Raw genomic sequence first — 19,930 nt, forward strand, 5'->3', positions numbered from 1 at the left:
TGGAAAATGAATCGATAAACAAGAGGTGTCAGAAAGCCTGCTAAGCTCACGAGTATGCGGCCCCACGACCCCAGGTTAACTAAGCGAGGATTGCTATGCTTTTGTCTAATTCCTCCTAAGCCTCCCTCAGTGTTGCTAACCACGAGGATCATCACAAAAAATTAAACAAAGAAAACAGCATGCAAGCTCTTAATTACCTTCAAAACATGAACAACTTTTCATACTCTACTGGTATACTATTAATCTATAGTAACAAAACCTAATGGATTTATTTACTACCAAAGAAATAAAAGTAACAGACCCCCCCAAATTAATACATTTGGCAACATGTACCCCACCCCCCTCACCCCCACACACCCCTACCCCCAACCCCCCGTCAAATCGTCATGTACACGTTGACGATTTTTCAGACGGCACAATTTAAAACCATTTCCATTTCACTTTTTAAAAAACACCTTTATTTAACTTTCAATGATACTGAGAGAGCCATACCTTCGGAAGTAAAGACGAGGAAGAGGCAGATGAAGAGGAGGGATGGAAGGAAACTACGGAGAGGATGAAACAAGAGACAGTGGAAGAAAGACAGACACAGGGAGTAGGGAGAGAGTTGCCAGATGACATCATTATATCATCAGTCTAACGATATGGATGCTCATTTTGAGAAAAATAAACTGAGAGACATAAAGAGACATGTAGAGGTATGGGGAAGGTGTCGAAACTAGATGGAGGAAAGAAGGAAGCATAAGGATGGTGAAGGAAATACGAAGAGTCTGGGAAAGCTGAGGGAAAGACAGTTGTCGGACACCATTGTCATCATCATCATCATCATCATCATCAAAATATGATTTTTTTTTTGAGACAGAGGATGAGATGAAGAAAGTTAGAGGACAGTAGGTGGAGAGGAGGAGGAACTAAGGGTTGGTGGGGGAGAGAAGACGGTGAGATTGAGGGTGGATGGGGGGATGGGGGAGTTGTTTTATAGGTTACATATTTCATCAGCATCATCATCAGCATCATATTTTCGTTCCTGCTCTCTTCAGATGATTTTATTCAGTTCAGGAAAGAGTATGAACTGGAGGGGTTAGATGTAGTCTTCAATAATTCCTTCACTGCAAAACATCTCCTTAGCTGAATAAAATTTCCTACTAAAGGCAAGAATAAGACTGAAAATACGTTAACAGATAGCAGGGAAGAAAATCAGAAAGGAGTCACACTCAGCTGAAAAAAAAAAAATCGTGTGTTGAACTAGAATAGAATGCTTGAGATGTGTCTAACATGAGAAGGTTAATGGTGACAGTATTAGCACGAGTTGTTCCAGAAAAGTATTGACATTTTCAGGCTGCTCTTTCAGCTGAATAAATCAGTAGCTGGAATAGAATACGAATTATTCCGACCAAGAGAGGGTTAATATGGTGCAAGGAGTCTGTATGATGGCCTACTTCATCAAATTTAAAGTGTATCATATTACTTACCCCTCAATACCTTTACATAATTTGCAATACATTTTTTCTATCACCACACGATTTTTTTTATTACTTATGTTTTTAAGTTATTTTTACTATTTATCATTTCTCTTCAGGAAAGGCAAAGGCTTGGGAACACAAAAGGGAAAAGAAAAATCTCCATTAACCCCTTCAATATAATGAAATTTATTTAAACTCTTCCTTTCTTTTGATGTATTTTTGAACGGGGTTGTCGACGCAGTGACTCTTCCACAGCTTATGTAAAGCCAATATAGAAAAAAGTGTGAATATTTTGATAAGTTTGTTTTTTAAGCTTTCTCTACACGACTTTTGACCCTAACCCCCTCCTTTTGCAGTGGGAAATAGGGTTAAGATGATGATATGATGATGATAAGAAAAAGTGGGTCGGAGTTGTGATGTGGTGTCGTGCTCTGATGTTGCACTGCTGATGTTGTGTCGTAGATGGCGTTGTGACGATGTGCTGTAGTGACTGCTGATTTGGCGTGGCGGGTGATCCTGTGGTGTTGTGTGGTGTGGTGTACAGTAGCTAGTAATGTGTGCTGGATGATTTTGCGTAGTAGAGCAAGTGGTATGGTGTCGTAAAATACGTTGTGCATATCTTATAGTGCAGTGAATGATCCTGTACGGTGTGGCGTAGCTGCTAGTGATACTGTGTGTGGTGTAGTGTGGTATAATAGCTAGTGATGTGGTACAGTGGCTGGAGATATGGTGGGCTGTGGTGGATGGTGATGAAGTGTGGTGGTTGAAGATGTGCTGTAGTAGGTGGCAATGTGTGGTGTGGTGGCTGATGATGTAATGATAAGCCTGGTGTTGCGATGACATGGCTGGTGTGGTGACATGGCGCTAGGTGGGGTTGAGTGGTGACTGCGTGGTACAGTGGTGAGGCGGAAAGGATCGTGGATTGGTGGTTGTGTGGTTCGTCACTGCTGGGTCGGACCTTTTATTACAGGCCACATACGTTCTGACATCACTTCCTGCTCTGCTGTCCTCATGCGTACGTACTGTCATGCGAGCGTCATGCACACACTACTTGCACTGCCTATACAGCTAAATAAAAGTTGCCACTCAAACATATACTCATTATACTGTAGAAATGCTGTAGCTTTCATAAGGATTAATATACGTGAAGAGAGTCATAATTCATTTAATATCTTAAAGTCGTCCGTGTCTATAGAGCTAAATAAAGGTTGCTGCACAAGCAAAATGAGCACATTACTGTAGAAAAACTAATTTTCATAATGGTTAATGTACGCTAAGAGACACAATCGCTCATTCAACGTCTTAAAGTGGTCAGTGCCTACACCAGCACATGAATGTAGTAGGATACATGGGTTCTGCCAACGATCCAGTTTCACCTTAAGGGCATTAGATTTTGTAATAAACCTTCCACCAGCTACCAAAACACCAAAGTGTATTCTTGAAAAATAAAAGAAATATGTGGCTGGTTAGAAATGCAATGACCTGTGCACTGAGAAGCAACTACAGTACATTACAGGCAAAGGATGTTCCAGTAAAAAAAAATAAAAAAATCTGCAGAGTAGTTGATACTACTGAGTACTCACATCAAGTCGTGTTTCCCCTAAATAAATTGCGAGAGGGGATGAATCGGTGAGGACGTCCAAGCTCACGACACCGCAGGAAAAGAAGAGAAAGTAATATGCCGACAAAGCAGTTCCCAACGATGGCAGAGAACAAAAGCGAAGGAGGTGTGCAACAGGTCAGGGTGGAGGGACGAGGGAGGGCACAATCTAGCGTCATCAGCGGGGTCGGCCGGGACGGGGGACGCCACCACATCCATCATCCTTCACCGCTATCCACACTATCATCACTAACTTGTTGTCATTCCCAGCCACCAATTGCAGGAGCTGTCCGGTCACGCCCCATCCTCTGCCTCAAACTTAAGCAAGCGGTTTTATTTGGGAGGATGCACTGAAACGGAGGCAAATCTGAATGTTGCTGAAGCCTTCTAAACGGACTCACATAGGACGGCTGGAGTGCAAGGGCCCCGGCGGATGGGGTAGGTAGCCGAAGACTGAGGATTCAACCTATATTTACTAACGCTTGAACCTCTGATTACTACACGAACACCTGCCTTTACTCCGGAGCTCCATTTCCATCTCTCTCTGTCGGGCCCCACGCGAGAACCTCATCCATCACCCCTCAACCTCTGTGATCAGCCCCTCGCACAACCCCGATAATGGAATCACCCCGGCACTGGGAGAGAAGGTTCGGGGCTTCGAATAAAGGAGAGTCGGGATGCGTGGTGAGGATGAAATGTTAAATCCGGGGTAATTGTGGAGTGTGTGGGGGTGACATCGCTGGGTCCTGATGCAGCCCCGCCCCGTCACGGACCCTCTCACCACTACCTCCACATCCTCAACAAGAATCTCTCAGTCTACCATCATCACTTGCACGTCCTCACGCTTCATCTCTCAATCTCTCCTCATCACTAGCACATCTTCACCAGGCATCTCTCAATCTCACCTCATCACCAACACATCCTCACGCTTTTCACTCTTCCATCACTAACACATCCTCACACTGCATCTCTCACTCACTCATCATCAACACATCATCATGCTGCATTTTTCAGTCTCTCCTCACCACCAGTACATCATTATGCTGCCATCTCTCACTCTCTCTTCATCACCACAGCATCCTTACGCTGCTTCTCTCTCTCTCTCCCCTCATCACCAACACATCCTCATGCTGTATCTCTCACTCTCTCCTCACCATCATCATATCTTCGTGCTGTGTCTGTCACCCTCCCTCCCACTATGGATCCTCTCGCTACAAGCACATCCTCACTCGCAATGCCTCTTACATTATATATATAGTTTTACACGCTGCCTCTCTAACCCTCTCTTTTACCGCAGTTCCTCCCTTCATCTGCACAACGCATATCTACACACAATGAATCTCTGTCTCTTTTTTTGTGGCCTCTTACCAAGTAATAATACATCCTACATCAGATATATACTGATAGATGGATGCAACCATTATCCACTAATTTGATGTAGCGCTGCCTGCTTCCTCCTTACGTGACTGAACACTGAATGAGAAGCCTAACAGTTTCCTGTAACCAAGGAAACCATTTACAACACTTAGTGGTAACCAGAAACCAAATAGTGGGGCGATGTGCAGCCTACGAGTACTGTGGATCTCTTATTAATTGGGTGGAGAGACGTAAATACAAAGTCCATCCAGAACGAAACCTCCATACTCTCCCCCGAGCTTCGCTGTCCCGAGGCTCTGTCCACCGCAAGGGAATATCGGTTCACTACATGGAACGACCTTGTAGGTGCCAGTGCTTGTCTGCTGTTGGTGGGTCTGCTCGGCCAGACAAATTGGAGTTACTCTCCTCCTCCTCCTCCTCCAACTACTATTACTACTACTACTACATCATCATCATCATCATCATCATAATCATCATTTGTGAGATCTCTCACCTCATTATGTCTTCCACACTGATGCCCCTACAACACATCTCTGCTGTAGCTTCTCTTACCCAATACTGATTACACTAGAGCGTATCTATGACACAAAAGCCCTCACACACTAACCCCCTAACATACCTGCTGACTGCATCAACCACACTGCATTTAACATAAACGAAGTCTCACACTGCACCAATCATACAGAGGCCCTACACTGCACCTCTTACGGTACATATAGCACCTCATGTATTATTCTGATTACACCTCACCGTGACAGTCGCAACACATCCCTTACACCATTCCGACTGTATTGTGCGCTCATTATGCATCATCACAAGACAGCGTGACTCCCCACCCCTCACGTTTGTACCCACACCATGAAAACACCCTATAATCACATTACCTCCCTCTGCTCTGAGCATACACTGCGACGGATGCACGCCCGCACACTGCATCCCTCACTTCCCGTACACACTGCACCACGACAACTACGACTGAGATGACACACAGTACTTGAGAAGATAACATCCAGGGTCGTATTCGGAGTGGCATAGGGGTTTTCCTAACACTTCTTCCTCAGCGGCTTATTCTGCATATCACATCTCAATATCCTCTTGCATGTTACTGATACAAACTGTGTCGATATCAAAACGACATATATAACATACTAGGTAATGTTAAGGCGTAACATACAAAATAAATCGCTAAAGAACAGGCAATACGAAACTTCCTATGTCACCTAAAATACAGCGTTATGTACAAACCCTTCACGATGAGTCGCTTGGAAAAAAAAAAAAAAAGGAATAATTCAGTATCTGTCATTATTTTGATTAAGTACTGGTTACTTGCCAAATCGATCCTCTAGTCTGCCTACATCTGGTCATCCGCTGAGCTTCTGAAAGGGTTTAGGGATCTGAGTCAGGCTATAACAAACGCAATATAGATGTTTTATGCTGTGTAAGTTATTGGATCAGTTCTGTTCTGTACTGCGTAGTGTTCTTGAACCTGTGTATTTTCTCTGTTATGGTAAGATTTTTTCAACCATATCATTTCCTGTAAAAACCCCTCAACCACGATGACGCGTTATCAGTTTACTCTTGCTGCCACCAGACGGTTTTAACCAACTGCATATTTTGTTCAACTTTTTTTTGACTGGGGGTTTGAAATATTTATTAACCCTTTACTTGTTATGTTTTTTTTTTTCTTTTTAATCATTCTGAATATCGTCAGACGATTTTCTCCCACTTGGGACAGCTCACTCTGACCGAAGGATTAAATACTTCAGTACGATGACGCATTATTAATATCCTTAACACAATGACGTCTTTTTTCTTCTATTCTTGCACCTACCTGGCAGCTTTATTGCTTCGTAGAGGTTTTTCGAACTGTCTATCTATCTATTCCCAGACGCCTTAATCCCGTTACGGGTGGCCACAGACAAATCGCCTACATGTCGCCCTGTCCCCCGCCATTTCACTGCCCTCCCTCCCAGCTCACCCTCCCCTCCCTTTCATATACCTCTCCTCTCCATCCCTCCATCTCATCCTTGGCTTCCCCTTCCCTCTCCCTCCCTCCACCTCATTCATACATACTCCTCGTTAGTCTCTCGCTCCTTATCCACTCCACATGGCCAAACATCTCAGTGCATTTCTCCTAACTCTTTCTATCACATCCACATCCTTACTACAACGCTTCTTCACTTCCTCATTTGTCAGTCTGTCTCTCCGTGTAACTCCACATGCTCCTCTCAAATAACTCACTTCCACTGCTCTCACTCTTGACTTGTGCCCTTCCAACAACGAAACAACTGGGGGGGGGGGGTTATACATAGCATCATTAACCACTGCTGGAGATCCTTCCGAAGATGAGTAAAATCGTCAACTGCTGATGAAAAAAGAAATAAAATGTGAATAGGTCATCATGCTCGAAGGATTAGCTCTTCTTTCTACCACCGGACGATTTTATTCAGCTCCGGGGAGGCGTTGTTGTGATGTGGTTGAACAGAGATATGAAAAGCAGACACATGCTACACTGATGGCAATATCGTTGTTAAGATGACATTTGTTTCCAGGTCACTGACTGAATATTTAATGGGTGCTCGAATTATATGTACATGAACTGTGGGCATTTTATGTCGCTTTTACCTTTGACAAATGTTTTCAGTGTGACTAAAACGAGCTGTGGAACAAAAGAAGAAGGCATATGGTGAATGGTTGGCGAGTAGAGGTAGGGGAGAAGATGAGAGAGAGAAGAGAGAAGTATATGTGAGCAGGAGAAGGGAGGTTAAGAGACTGGTGAAGGAGAGTAAGAAGAAAGTGGATGAAGAGTTTGGGAGAAATCTGAGTGTGAAATGGAGGGAGAGTAAGAAATTGTTTTGGAAGGAGGTAAAGAAAGTAAGGCAGTGTGAAAGGGGAAATAGTAGGGGAGTGAAAGATAGGAATAATAGATTGTTGGTGGAGAAGAGAGAGAAATTGAGGAGATGGAAGGAGCACTTTGAGGATTTGTTGAATGTAGAGAGTGAGAGCAGTGTGAGTATAAGTGGTTGGGGAATGGCTGGGAGAAGAAGAGATGAGAGGAGGGAGGAAGAGATCAGTAGGTCGGAAGTAGTGGAAGCGATGAAGAAGATTAAGCTGGGAAAGGCCCCAGGAATTGATGGAGTGTGTGGTGAAATGCTTAGGTATGGGGGTGAGATTGTTGTGGAGTGGATATGGAAGTTGTGTAGATTGGCTTGGGAAGAGGGAAGGGTTCCAGAGGACTGGAAATCAGGTATAATTGTTCCTCTGTACAAAGGAAAAGGGGAGAGAGAAGTATGTGGTAACCATAGGGGTATTTGCCTTCTTAGAGTGACTGGTAAAATATATGGTAGAATACTCATTGATAGGGTTAGGCATATGACAGAGGAGCTAGTTGGAGAAGAACAAGGGGGATTTAGGAAGGGAAAAGGGTGTGTAGATCAGATATTTGTTCTAAGATGTTTAGTGGAGAAGTATCTAGAGAAGGGAAGGAAAGTGTACGCTGCCTTCATGGACTTGGAGAAAGCTTATGACAGAATAGATAGGAAAGGTATGTGGAAGGTATTAAGAATATATGGAGTGGAGGGGAAATTGTTGAGTGCTGTGAAGAGTATGTACGAGGGAGCTAGGGCTACGGTGCGAGTGGATGGTGAGCTGAGTGAGTTCTTTGATCTCAATGTGGGACTGAAACAGGGGTGTGTAATGTCTCCTTGGCTGTTTAATATATATATGGATGGGGTCGTAAAGGAGGTACAAGGTAGGGCAGTGGATGTGGGGGTGGCCTTAATGAATGAGGGTGAGATTTGGAAGCTTCCGGTGTTGCTGTTTGCTGATGATACAGTATTGTTGAGTGAAGATGAATGGGAGTTGCAAGGTTTGGTGAATGAATTTGGGACAGTGTGTAGGAGGAGGAAGCTGAAAGTTAATGTAAACAAAAGTAAAGTTATGGTGTTTGAGAGGAATGAAGTCACAGAGTGTGCAGTGAGGTTGGATGGTGAGGATATGGAGAATGTGAGTGCATTCAAGTACTTGGGTAGTGTGATGAGTAAGGATGGAACTTTGGGGGATGAAGTACGTGAAAGGGTACAGCAGGGAAGGAAGGTTGTTGGCACACTGAAAGCAGTGATGAGAAATAGGGAGGTGAGTATGGAAGTTAAGAAGTCACTGCATGATGGTATTGTGATCCCTACCCTGACGTATGGAAGCGAGGCGTGGACCTTGCAAGAGGGGAACAAGTCAAGAGTGAGAGCAGTGGAAATGAGTTACTTGAGAGGAGCATGTGGAGTGACATGGAGGGACAGGTTGACGAATGAAGAAGTGAAGGAACGTTGTGGGGTAGATGTGGATGTGGTTGAAAAGATTAGGAGAAATACACTGAGGTGGTTTGGACATGTGGAGAGGATGGAGAATGAAAGACTGACTAAGAGGGTGTATGTAGGTGAGGTGGAGGGAGGGAGAGGGAGGGGTAGACCGAGGATGAGGTGGAGGGATGGAGTTGAGAGGTATATGAGGGAGGGGGGGGTGAGTTGGGGGGAGGGGAGTCAAATGGTGGGTGACTGAGTGACTTGGAGGCGTTTTGTCTGCGGCCACCCTTTGCGGGATTAGGGCGTCGGGCTATAGATAGATAGATAGATAGTGACTAAAACCAAGCTGTTGGTAGCACAATATACCAAAAACACGGTACACAACAGTTTTAGTGCAAGTGCATCCAATGCACTGGTAGTTTATAATGCAATTCCCAAGTCTGACACAAACACTTAACATTTTATATACATTGCAGCGTTGATGTCTCCAAGTATGACACATTTTTATGCAGGGCTAAATACTAAATCTGTACTGCAAGGTTGACGCTTACAGTGTATGCTTGAAGTATATACTGCAATACTGATGCGTCCAAGAAATATATAACCACGTTTTTAAGCAGAATTTTGCACTTTATCATGCACTGCAACGCCGTTGCTTCCACGAAAAGTACCACCACAGTTTAATTATATACAGTATATATATATATATATATATATATATATATATATATATATATATATATATATATATATATATATATATATATATATATATATATATATATATATATATATATATATATATATATATATATATATATATATATATACCCGTAACTCAAAGAAATGTGTGACAAAAGTGAAGTGTTTAGAATTTCGTTAAGAAATTCTAAACACTTCATACATTGCAAGGCTGATGCCAACACTTTATAGCTACAACAGTCCTGATGCTTCCAAGAAAAGTATGACCACAGTTTTATGCAGGACTGGAGGTGCAGGATGATATATTAAAGGTGACATAAAAATGAGAAACAACATTAGAGCGGGGCGGCGCGAGACATGGCGACATAACCATAAACACCCATGTGCCATCTAATGCATTTTAAATCGTCCGCGTGTAGCGTTCCCGTCCCTCCTGATACAATATTATACACTCCACATTTCCACTTTCACTGTCCCTGTGGCCCCAAAATTTCATTATTATTGTCTCTTGCCGGGAGTTAGAGCGGAATTGTTTTAACTTAAGAGGACGTTAAGATGACGAGCTGACACTTTCACGAGAAAGCCTGGCAACGCTGTATTTCCCCGCCATCATCGGGTGGGTAAGAATCGGAACCTCTTGGGGGATTGGGAGGGGGGGAAGGGAAGAAAAAGTCCGTATTCTTGTTGGCTTAGGAGGCTTTCTAGCACCTTCTTCTTGGCGATTTATCCCGAAAATTACACACCAGTATTATCTTTTATGCTATTTAAGCCTTTTTAATACCAATTTGGATGAGAGAAATAACATACAAAAGAATATTAGTGTCTTAAGACATGTAGAAATAAAGTGATAAGGAAGAGGTGCTACGAAGCTTCCTTAACGTCCTTAACCGATGAGAATATGACCCAAGATGCGATGCGAACTTGTCTTGTTGTCCTCGCCAGTGAGAGAACGAGGCTGGGGCAGGGGGCGGGGTGAGGTCGTTGGCGCGGCTTCAGATCCTATAAAAATGTTGAGGGAATCGACAGGAAACAATGCCTGTCGTACGTTTCAATGCTTGACGGCCTCTGCAGCGTCTCCACACGGCGCATATCGGAAAATTGGAAGGCGATTAGTGGGGCCGAGGTGGTCTGCTGCGAGCGTGTTTACAAGGGACATTCCAAGGTGCCCGGGTTCTGGACGCAATAGTGGCCGTTTCTGATGGTCCCAATCCCCATCCCGAGAGACATATAAGGAGGCAAAACCTGTACACACGACCCAAGACGACCCTCGGACACGACCACCCGACATTACCGGCCCGAGTAACTGCCCTCCGTCGCGGCAGGAGAGGAGGGAAAGAGCGTGGCAGTGGCGAGGGAGACGGGGCTCAGAGAATTGGAGGCGTAGGAACCTAAGTGTCTTGGATTCTCTGTAACGGTGTTCTATCCTGCAACACTTCAGCTTATTGGATGCACAGGAACCTATGCATGTTGGAGTCTTTGTAATGCTATTCTGTCCTCAACACCTTACTGGAAGCCCAGACACCAAAAAATACGTCGGATTTTTTTGTAGTAATTTATCCTGCCACACTTTGGTTTATCCCATCTTTAACCTTATTTGACCAGAGAACTAGAAGCACAAGAACCTAAGCACGTTGATATCTTGTTATTTCAAAGCTCTCTACTTTGAAAAATCTCAAAGATCAGTTAAGTCTTGTGGAGATAGCAAAAATACAAAAATACTCTCCTCCAAGTGGTGAGGTTAAGTTAAAAGGCATATCAATTATACCTGTACAAAAACGTCCTATTTCCCTACAATTAATAAGGCTAAATAATCTCTCACTTCAATCCCACTCTTTTTATCCCTTTATAATATTCACCCATCGTACCGGCCTCCTCCCTATGCCGTCTCGTTACCCGCTTTGCATTCTGTCTGTCTTGGCTAATTTTCGGATAGATACACTGCACTGGCCCATCAATCAATCGGCCATTTCCCTGCCCATCAATTACTCCCCTTGCCCCTCAATCACCCTTTTCCCTCCCCGTCCATTATTCCCCTCCTCCCCCGTCAGTCACTCCGCCTGTCCTTGCCCTGTCTATTATCTTCACCACCCTTGCCCCTCTTGCTACTCGTCTTGCCTCTCTCTCTCTCTCTCTCTCTCTCTCTCTCTCTCTCTCTCTCCTTCACTACAATTTTATATTAATTTCTCATCTTTTTTTTTCAGTTCAGTACAAAACATTTTCTTCATCACTCTATTCAGTCCCACTTTCATTGTTTATTTTGCCCCTTTCATCACATTTTTCTTTCACCCATTATTCACACTACTCCTTTTTTCATCCTTCATTTCCTCCATTCCATTCATCTATCGTTCCAGTGTCCATCGCGCTACTCATCTTGCCTCTCACTATTGGCTCGTTTTCTCGCAGGTTAAGTAAGCTCCCTAACACCTCTTCCTTGGCGATTTATTTTCGGATATACGTGCATAATTTCCCTTTGTACCTAATTTATGGCGTGTATGGCGATAGAATACGACCCTTATCCTGTTCTTTCCTTCCATTTCTCAATTGTTATTCTCTGTTCTGCCTGCCTCCCATCTCCATGATTCAGTTTCTAGCGTCTGTACCTATACCAACTTATCTATGCACTCAAAAAAAAAAAAGAAAAAAAAAGGTAGGTGTGGTATAGAACTGAATAAAAAAAAGAGGAAATACAGAAGACGAAACGCATAAAAGGGAGAGAAGCCATAAGGAGTAAAATAATAGGAGAGAAGAAAGGACAGGAGCAAGGAAGGTAAGAGTCGACATGAAGACAGGAGGAGGAGAGGTCGAAAGGGACGAGAGGAAAGGAGGAAAATGTGCGTGAGAAGGAAAGGGGGAGAGGGAGCGGAAGGATAGAAGAGTGAAGGAACCGAAGGGCATGGCAGGTGGAACAGGAAGAAAGGGGAAGAAAGGAGGAAGAAGGGTGTAGTAAGAAATGTAAGGTAAGGAAACAGAGCAAGGGAGGACGGAAAGGAAAAAAAAAAAAAAAGGAGGGGAATGCGATATGGATACAATAGGAGTGTGTGTGTGTGTGTGTGTGTGTGTGTGTGTGTGTGTGTGTGTGTGTGTGTGTGTGTGTGTGTGTGTGTGTGTGTGTGTGTGTGTGTGTGTGAAAGGATGCGAGGAAAAGAAAGGAGAGAAAGACAACGAGACAGGAGTAAGAAAGGAACCGTGTGTGGGAGTACAGTAGACAGGAGAGGAAGCAGTGAAAGGGAAAGGAAAGAAGAAACAGTAGGAAGAATGTTTTTTTTGAGGGAAGACATAGGAGGAAGGAACACACGACGGAAAAAACAGAAGGGAAGAGATAGAAAACAGGAAATAATGAAGTGTAAGAAGCCAAAAAGGAAGATGGAAAGGGAAGGAAAGGAAAGGAATATAATCGAAGAGACAGAAGCAGGAAGGAATTGTGTGTGAGTGAATACAAAAGAGGAAGATGACAAGAAAGAAAGGGAAAGGAACAGAGAGAAGACAGGGCATGGGATGTGAGAGATGACAGTAGAGGAAGAAGGGACGGAAAACGGAAAAAGAAAGGACAGGAATCATGAAGGAAACTGGGTGTGAGAGAATACCCAAGAAGAAGGAAGAGAGAAATGGAGAAGAAATGAAGAGACAGGAGACAAAAACGCTGGGATGTGAGAGATGAAAGGAGAGGAGGAAAGAGAGGACAAAAATGAAAAAGCAAGAGACAGGAAAAAGGGAACGAGGTATAAGAGACGGCATGAAGGAATGGGGTGTTCGTGGAGACAAAAGTGATGAATGAAAATGAAAGAATAACGAGAGAGAAGCAGACAGGATAGGAGGAAGGGGAGTAAAGGAAGGACTAAAAAGGAGACACTAGCCAGGAAGAAATGCACTGTGTTAGAAAAGAGAACTTGACGACGGGAAGGAAAGACAGAAAACACGACACAGAAACAGAAAAGAATGACGTCTCGAAAGAACTAGGAGAAGGAAAGGAAGAAAAAACAGACACCGAGGAAATGTAATCGGATACGGGAAAGAGGTAACAAGACGGTATCTGGAGGAAGTGACGTGAGGAAGGATGGAAGGAAAGAAAGGAAGGAGGGACAGAAGGTAGAGGGGACGGACGGGAGTACAGGAGGAACGTGAAAAGGGTCGGGAGGGAGGAGAGTGATAACGGATAGGAAGGCAGAGAAAAAGGGCGGGGAGGAAGGGGATCTGAGAATGGATAGGATGGAAAGGAGAGAAGGAGAAAGGGGACATTAGAAGTGACGAACAAGAAGGCTATGAGAGGTGACGGAATGGAAGGAAGTGAGATGAGAAAGAAGGTGGGGGGAAGGGTGAATAGACGGGAGATGGAAGAGGTGGGAAGGGGGTTCAGGGTGAATAGGAGCAGGTGGGATATAGCGACATGAGAGCGGATGGGAGGAAGGGAGAGAAGGCAGGGAGGGAAGAAGGGAGGGCTGAGTTAGATGAGTGACAGTGGAGTGGAGAGATGGACATGAAAAGGGACGAGAATGTGGGGGGAGGTAACATGAGAAGAAGGGAACGAGGGCGAGAGGGACATGAGATGAGGCATGAGACTGACATGAGAAGGGAGGGAAGGAGAGTGAGGGACAAGAAACGAGAGGGAGGAGTGGGAGGGAGGGGTAGGAAAGGAGAGGGAAGGAGGACTGGAGGGATATGGGAAGAGATGGACCGTAGGAAGGAGACTAAGTAGGCTAAGGAACAGGAAGGAGGAAAAGGAGTGATAAGGAACAAGAGGGAGAGAGGGAGGGAGGAAGGGAGAGGAAAAATAAGGAGAGGTGGGGAAGGACATGAAAAGGGACGACGAGGAGGGAGTAACATGAGATGACGGGAGAGAGGAGAGACATGAGATGGGAGGGGAGGGGAGGAAGGTAACGTGAAAAGGGACTGGAGAGAAAGAGGGCAGTGACGAGGATGGGGAGGAAAGAAGGAAGAGACTGACGAAAAGGGCAGGGAGGGTGAAATGGGGGGAGTAAGACATGAGAAGGAGGAGGGGGGAGGGAAGAAGGAGAAAGGGATGGAAATCAGGAGAAAACGAAACACAAGAAAAATGGAAACGCAAAGACGCTATTAGTAAAAGCAGTCCAATAAGAAAAGGAGCAAAGAAATAAAGAATAACACAAAATACAGTAGGTACAGGAAGAAGAAATGGAAAGTATTGAAAAAGAGGGCACGGAAGAGGGTACATGATGAGAGATGAGACTAATAAATATGTGAATGGAAGCAGAAAATAGCAATGAAATGGATATGCAGCGAGTGGGAGGAAAATATAAACGCAAGAGGGGAACGGGATGTGAAAATAACGTGGGAAAAATAGAAAGGGATGTGATACTGAAAGGATGACAGGAAAGGAATAAGGGAATAAAAGGGAGAGGAAGTGAAGAGGATAGGCACATCACAGTCCCCCCATCAATCAATCCCCCATTTTCCTCCCTATTAATGAAAGGGAGAAGGGAGAAAATGTGAGAAGACTGGGAAAGGAAGGGGTGGGAAGCAGACGCGTGAGAAAAGACAACAGGAAAGGAAGGGGGTGAAGGAAGAAGAGAAATGAAAGGGAAGACTATGAAAGGGTTAGGGAAAATTGAAGAATGAAGCGTAAAAGAAGACATAAGGAAAGACGAACGGAAGTAATGGAGATAAAATAATAACAAAGGTGTGACATGAGACAGGGGGTAGATGAGGTGAATAATTTTTGGTAGATAACGAGAAAAAAAAAAAAAAAAAAAGGAAAAATTATACTAGGGAAATAAACTAGAAGGAAGTGGATATAGATGGGGAGAGAGAGAGAGAGAGAGAGAGAAAGAGAGAGGGGGGGGAGGAGGTGTGGGTGTGTGTGAGTATTGGCTACACAAGACACCTGACGTCCTAGGCAGAAAAAGAGACACGGGAAGGAGGGTAGAAGAGGAAGAGGCGAGGAAATTAAGGAGCAGGGAGGAAAAGATAACATAAGAATTGAAGAGGAGAAAGAAATGAGGGGGGATGAAGAGGAGGGGAGAAAAGGAAAGAGGAAAAGGAAAGAAAACTGAACAGGAGGGGAGAAAAAAAAGGAGGGGAGAAAAAAAGAAGGAAAGATGATGAGGTAAAAAATTAAAGAGGAGAGAAATGAGGAGAGATGAAGAGGAGAGAAAACTAAAGTGTAGGCGAGGAAAGACAAAGGAGAGATGAGGAGGAGAAAATTGAGGGGGAAAGAAACGAAAGATAAGGAGAAAAAATTGAAAAGGAAGGAAAAGGGGAAACGAGGGGAGACTCAGGAGAAAAATTTATGAGGGGAAAATAAAATGAGAAGAGACGCTGAGGAGAGGAAATGAAAGGGGGCGGAAAGGGGAAAGAGGAGAGAGATAGAGGAAGGAATAATTACGGAGCAGGATGAAAAAAGAAACTAAAAAAAAAGAAAAAGAAAATAATGCTAAAGAAGAGGGAAAAAGAGAAACATTAGAAAATCAAAAAAATACTATTAAAGAGGAGGGAAAGGGGAAAAGAGGAGAGACGGAGGAAGAGATAATTAAAGACAAAAGAGAGAAAAAAGAGAAGAAAGAACAGAGAGGGAGAGGAAAAGGGACAGAAAAAGAGAGGGGGAAATATCGAAAAGAAGAAAAAGGGAAGAGGAGAGAGAATGATAAAGGAGAGGGGAGAGATCAGAGACATGGAGGCATGGTGATGATGATGATGATGATGATAAATAAAAAAAAATAAAGAGAGAGGGGGAGAAACTGAAAATTTAATGCCGGGAAGAAGAGGGAAGGAAATAAAGAAAAGAGAGAGAGAGAGAGAGAGAGAGAGAGAGAGAGAGGAAAAAGTAGAAAGGGACCCAGCAACAGAATTAAGAAGAGAAAAGGACGAGCATCAGAAGAGAGGAGGAAAAAAACAGCGACAGAATGAAGAAGAAGAAAGGAATTGAAGAGCAGGAAAGAGGCGAAAAAGACCAAACGCGGAATGAAGAATAACAAAGGAAGAAAGGGAACGAAAACCATTAACAGTGAAGAAAACCAAAGGAAGAAGAGAAAAGAAAGCCAGAAACAGTGAGAATGAGCAAAGGGAGAAAAGCAGCGGATGAGGAAAAATGAGAAGACGAAAATACAGTAGAAGAGCAGGAAAGGAATCAAGGGACAGAGGAAAGATGTGTAGAGAAAGAGGTAAGAACATTTGAAAAAGAAAGAAGAAGGGAAGCAGTGGAGAAGGAGAGACGTGAGAGAATGAAAAAGGCAGAGGGAGGAAGAGGAGGGCTGGAGGAAGAGAATGGAGGGAGGAGGAAGAGAGCGCGGGGTGGAAGAAGAGAGTGGAGAGAGGAGGAAGAGAGTGGAGGGAGGAAAGAAATAACTGTAACACGACCCTACTTGCTAATGTTCCTGTGTGTGACGTGAGAGTGTTTTTGCCCACCTTTATAAATGTCTGATCTGCCTGTCTCTGTCATCCGCAGTCTGTCTCTTGTCTATATTTTCTCCCCCTCACTCCCTTTCTATTTATTCTTCCATTATTTTCATTCCCATTCACTAACTGCATGTCTATATTCCTCCTCTCCCCGTCCCTCTGTTTATTCTCATTATTTTCATCCCCATTTACTTAATTAAACGTGTACACTTCTCCTATTTTCCCCTCTACTGTTTTTTCTATCCATTCCCTTTCACTTAAATCCTTTCAGTATTACAACATCACCTATTAATTCATTTCAGTTCACTTAAAAATCTTCAGCAAGACGACGTCTCAGTTCTATCATTCTTGCAACAAGAGACGATTTTCTGCACTGAGAAGATTAATGAAGACAATATCTGAGTTCTGCTCGACAAATATCCCTTAAGCTGAGTAATATCGTTTTTCACTGTCTTTTAGCACTAGTACTGTTCTTGGTATTTTTCATTTCTTCGCCATGCATCTCTTCATCCATCCTGTTTTTTTCTAGACTTGCCTTCATGTTTTCCGTCCTTCCATCCTCCTCCTCCTTCTAGATCACTTTCATCATGTTTTTAGCCCCCTCATTTCTTCCACTTCCATCCATCCTTCTTTACTCATATTTTCCTTTCAAGTTTGTCTGAAGGTCTCTGATCATCTAACCTCTACCATTTCCTCGTCTCCAAGCCCTATGTCTGTCTGTCTGACTGTCTGTCTGTCTGTCTCTGTCTCTGTGTGTCTGTCTGTCTCCCCCCCCCTCTCTCTCTCTACTTTTTTTCCCCTCACCCTCTCATAACCTTCTTTTACCTCTTCCCCTTTCCTCTTTCTTCTCAACTTCCTCGCCCTGCTCCACCCCTCCCCTCTATTCTCTTCCTTATACTCCTCCTCCTTTACCTCCTTTTTCATTCTTCCAACCTTTGCCTCCTCCTTCTCCTCATCATCATAATTCCAGTCCTTGGCTGTCTTTTCTTCTCCTCTCTCTTTCTCCTCCTCCTACTCCTCCCCCTCCTCTTCCATTCTTCATGTAGTTGCCTTTCTTCTCCTCCTCCTCTTCCTCGTCCTTTACATCCATTTCTTCAGTTCTTGCCTCTCCTCTCCTCCTCCACTACCTCCTCCTCCTCCAGTCCTCGCCTCTTCTCCTTCCCCTCCCTCCTCCTGCCATCCTTCCTTCAGGTCCTCCTCAGGTGTGATGCACCACCATAATCATTGTGATGGATCACTCTTGGGTTGATGAGTCTGGGGCCCTCTCTCTCTCTCTCTCTCTCTCTCTCCATCTGTCCTTTCCATTTCTTCGTCATCTTTCCTATCTACGTATTTTTTTCTTCTTAGCTGCTTCAATTATCCGCCGTCTCTGTACCTACATATTCATTTTTTTTGTTCCTTTATCTGGTCCTCTTTTCTTCCTCCTCTCTCTACCTTCCTCTCCTTTCCTTTCCTCCACATTTCTCTACTTACCAACCTCTACCTTTCCTCTTCTCTCCTTACCTATTCTCATATCCATTTCTTTGTATGTCTCTCCCTACAAGCCTCTTATTTCTTTCTTGTCAGTTTACCTGTTAATGTACCTCTTCTTCCGCTGTCCTCTTACTTACCTTCCTCGCTATCCCCTACTTTCTTCGTTGCCTCTCTTCTTGTCTACGTATTTTACACACACACACACACACACACACACACACACACACACACACACACACACACACACACACACACACACACACAAACAATTTTTTTTACCTTTCTCATGTACCCTCTTACACACACACACACACACACAAACAATTTTTTTTACCTTTCTCATGTACCCTCTTACACACACACACACACACACACACACACACACACACAAACAAACAATTTTTTTATCCTTTCTCATGTACCCTCTTACACACACACACACACACACACACACATCCCTCCCTCTCGCTCGCTATGTGTGTGTGTGTGTGTGTGTGTGTGTGTGTGTGTGTGTGTGTGTGTGTGTGTGTGTGTGTGTGTGTGTGTGTGTGTGTGTGTGTGTGTGTGTGTGTGTGTGTGTGTGTGTGTGTGTAAGGTCACGGTCATTAGCGAAACACTAATTAGTCCACAGCACCGTCATGCCAGGTGAGGCTCAGGTATGGCAAGGCTCAGGTATGGCGGAACTTCTATACACCAATCAACACTCAGCCATTATCAGATATCTTTTTTATAGACACCAATTATCGAGGCAAAAATTACTTCCTAGCACAACCGCAAAATTAAAGAAAAGCATAATAATTTTCATAATATATTTTCTTTCCTAGTTATACCCCATCATAATTCATAATGATTTTCCTCCTATAATTCGCTTCCTAATATTACCGTACAGTCACTAGCAATATAATAGATTTCCTGACCATATTGCTTTCATGTATTACCATAAAGCATAATCCAAAGCCATGCTATTTTTCGTGACATTTCTTTCTAGTATTACAGTCAACATCTTGAAGCAATTTTAATATCTTTCTTATGTGATTCACCAGTTACAAATTATTTTAGTTGCGTACAGAAGAGCAGGTTCATTAAGATTTAAAAAAAAAGCTGAGAGAGAGAGAGAGAGAGAGAGAGAGCAGGAGAGGGTGACAAAAAGAGCCGATGTTACAGTAATGGGGCGGCGAAGAGCAGTGTTGATCTAGAGGTCATATTGAATTGCTAATGTGGCCGTCCCTTCATGCTGAGAGGCGGGGAGGCATAGGGCAGGGGGGAGAGAATGAGGGAGAGAAAAGGAGGGAGAGAAATGTAGGGAGAAATGAGGAGGGGGAGTAGAAGAAAGGAGGGAAGGGAGGAGAAAAGCGACTGAGATGAAAGGAGTGTGGGAGAAAATGAGGGAAAGGAGGTGAGAGAGAAAAGAAATGAGAGACAACTGGAAGTGAGGGGGGGAGGGAAGAAAAGGACGAAGAGGAACAAAAATGTAAGGAAGAGAAGGAGGAGATGAAGGGAGAGGGAAATATGGGAGAGGACGAGGAGAGGGAGAAAGGAAGATGGAGAGGAGAGGGAGGGGGAGAAAGAGCAAATAAGGGAGAAGAGGAGAAAGAAAAGATGGAATGCAGAAGGAGAAAAACAGTGAAGATGTCGGTGAGGAAGGAAGA

This window comes from Coenobita brevimanus, chromosome 68, assembly GCF_032717465.1.
Source record: "Coenobita brevimanus isolate Jiangsu-jjx chromosome 68, ASM3271746v2, whole genome shotgun sequence".
NCBI lineage: Eukaryota > Metazoa > Arthropoda > Malacostraca > Decapoda > Coenobitidae > Coenobita > Coenobita brevimanus.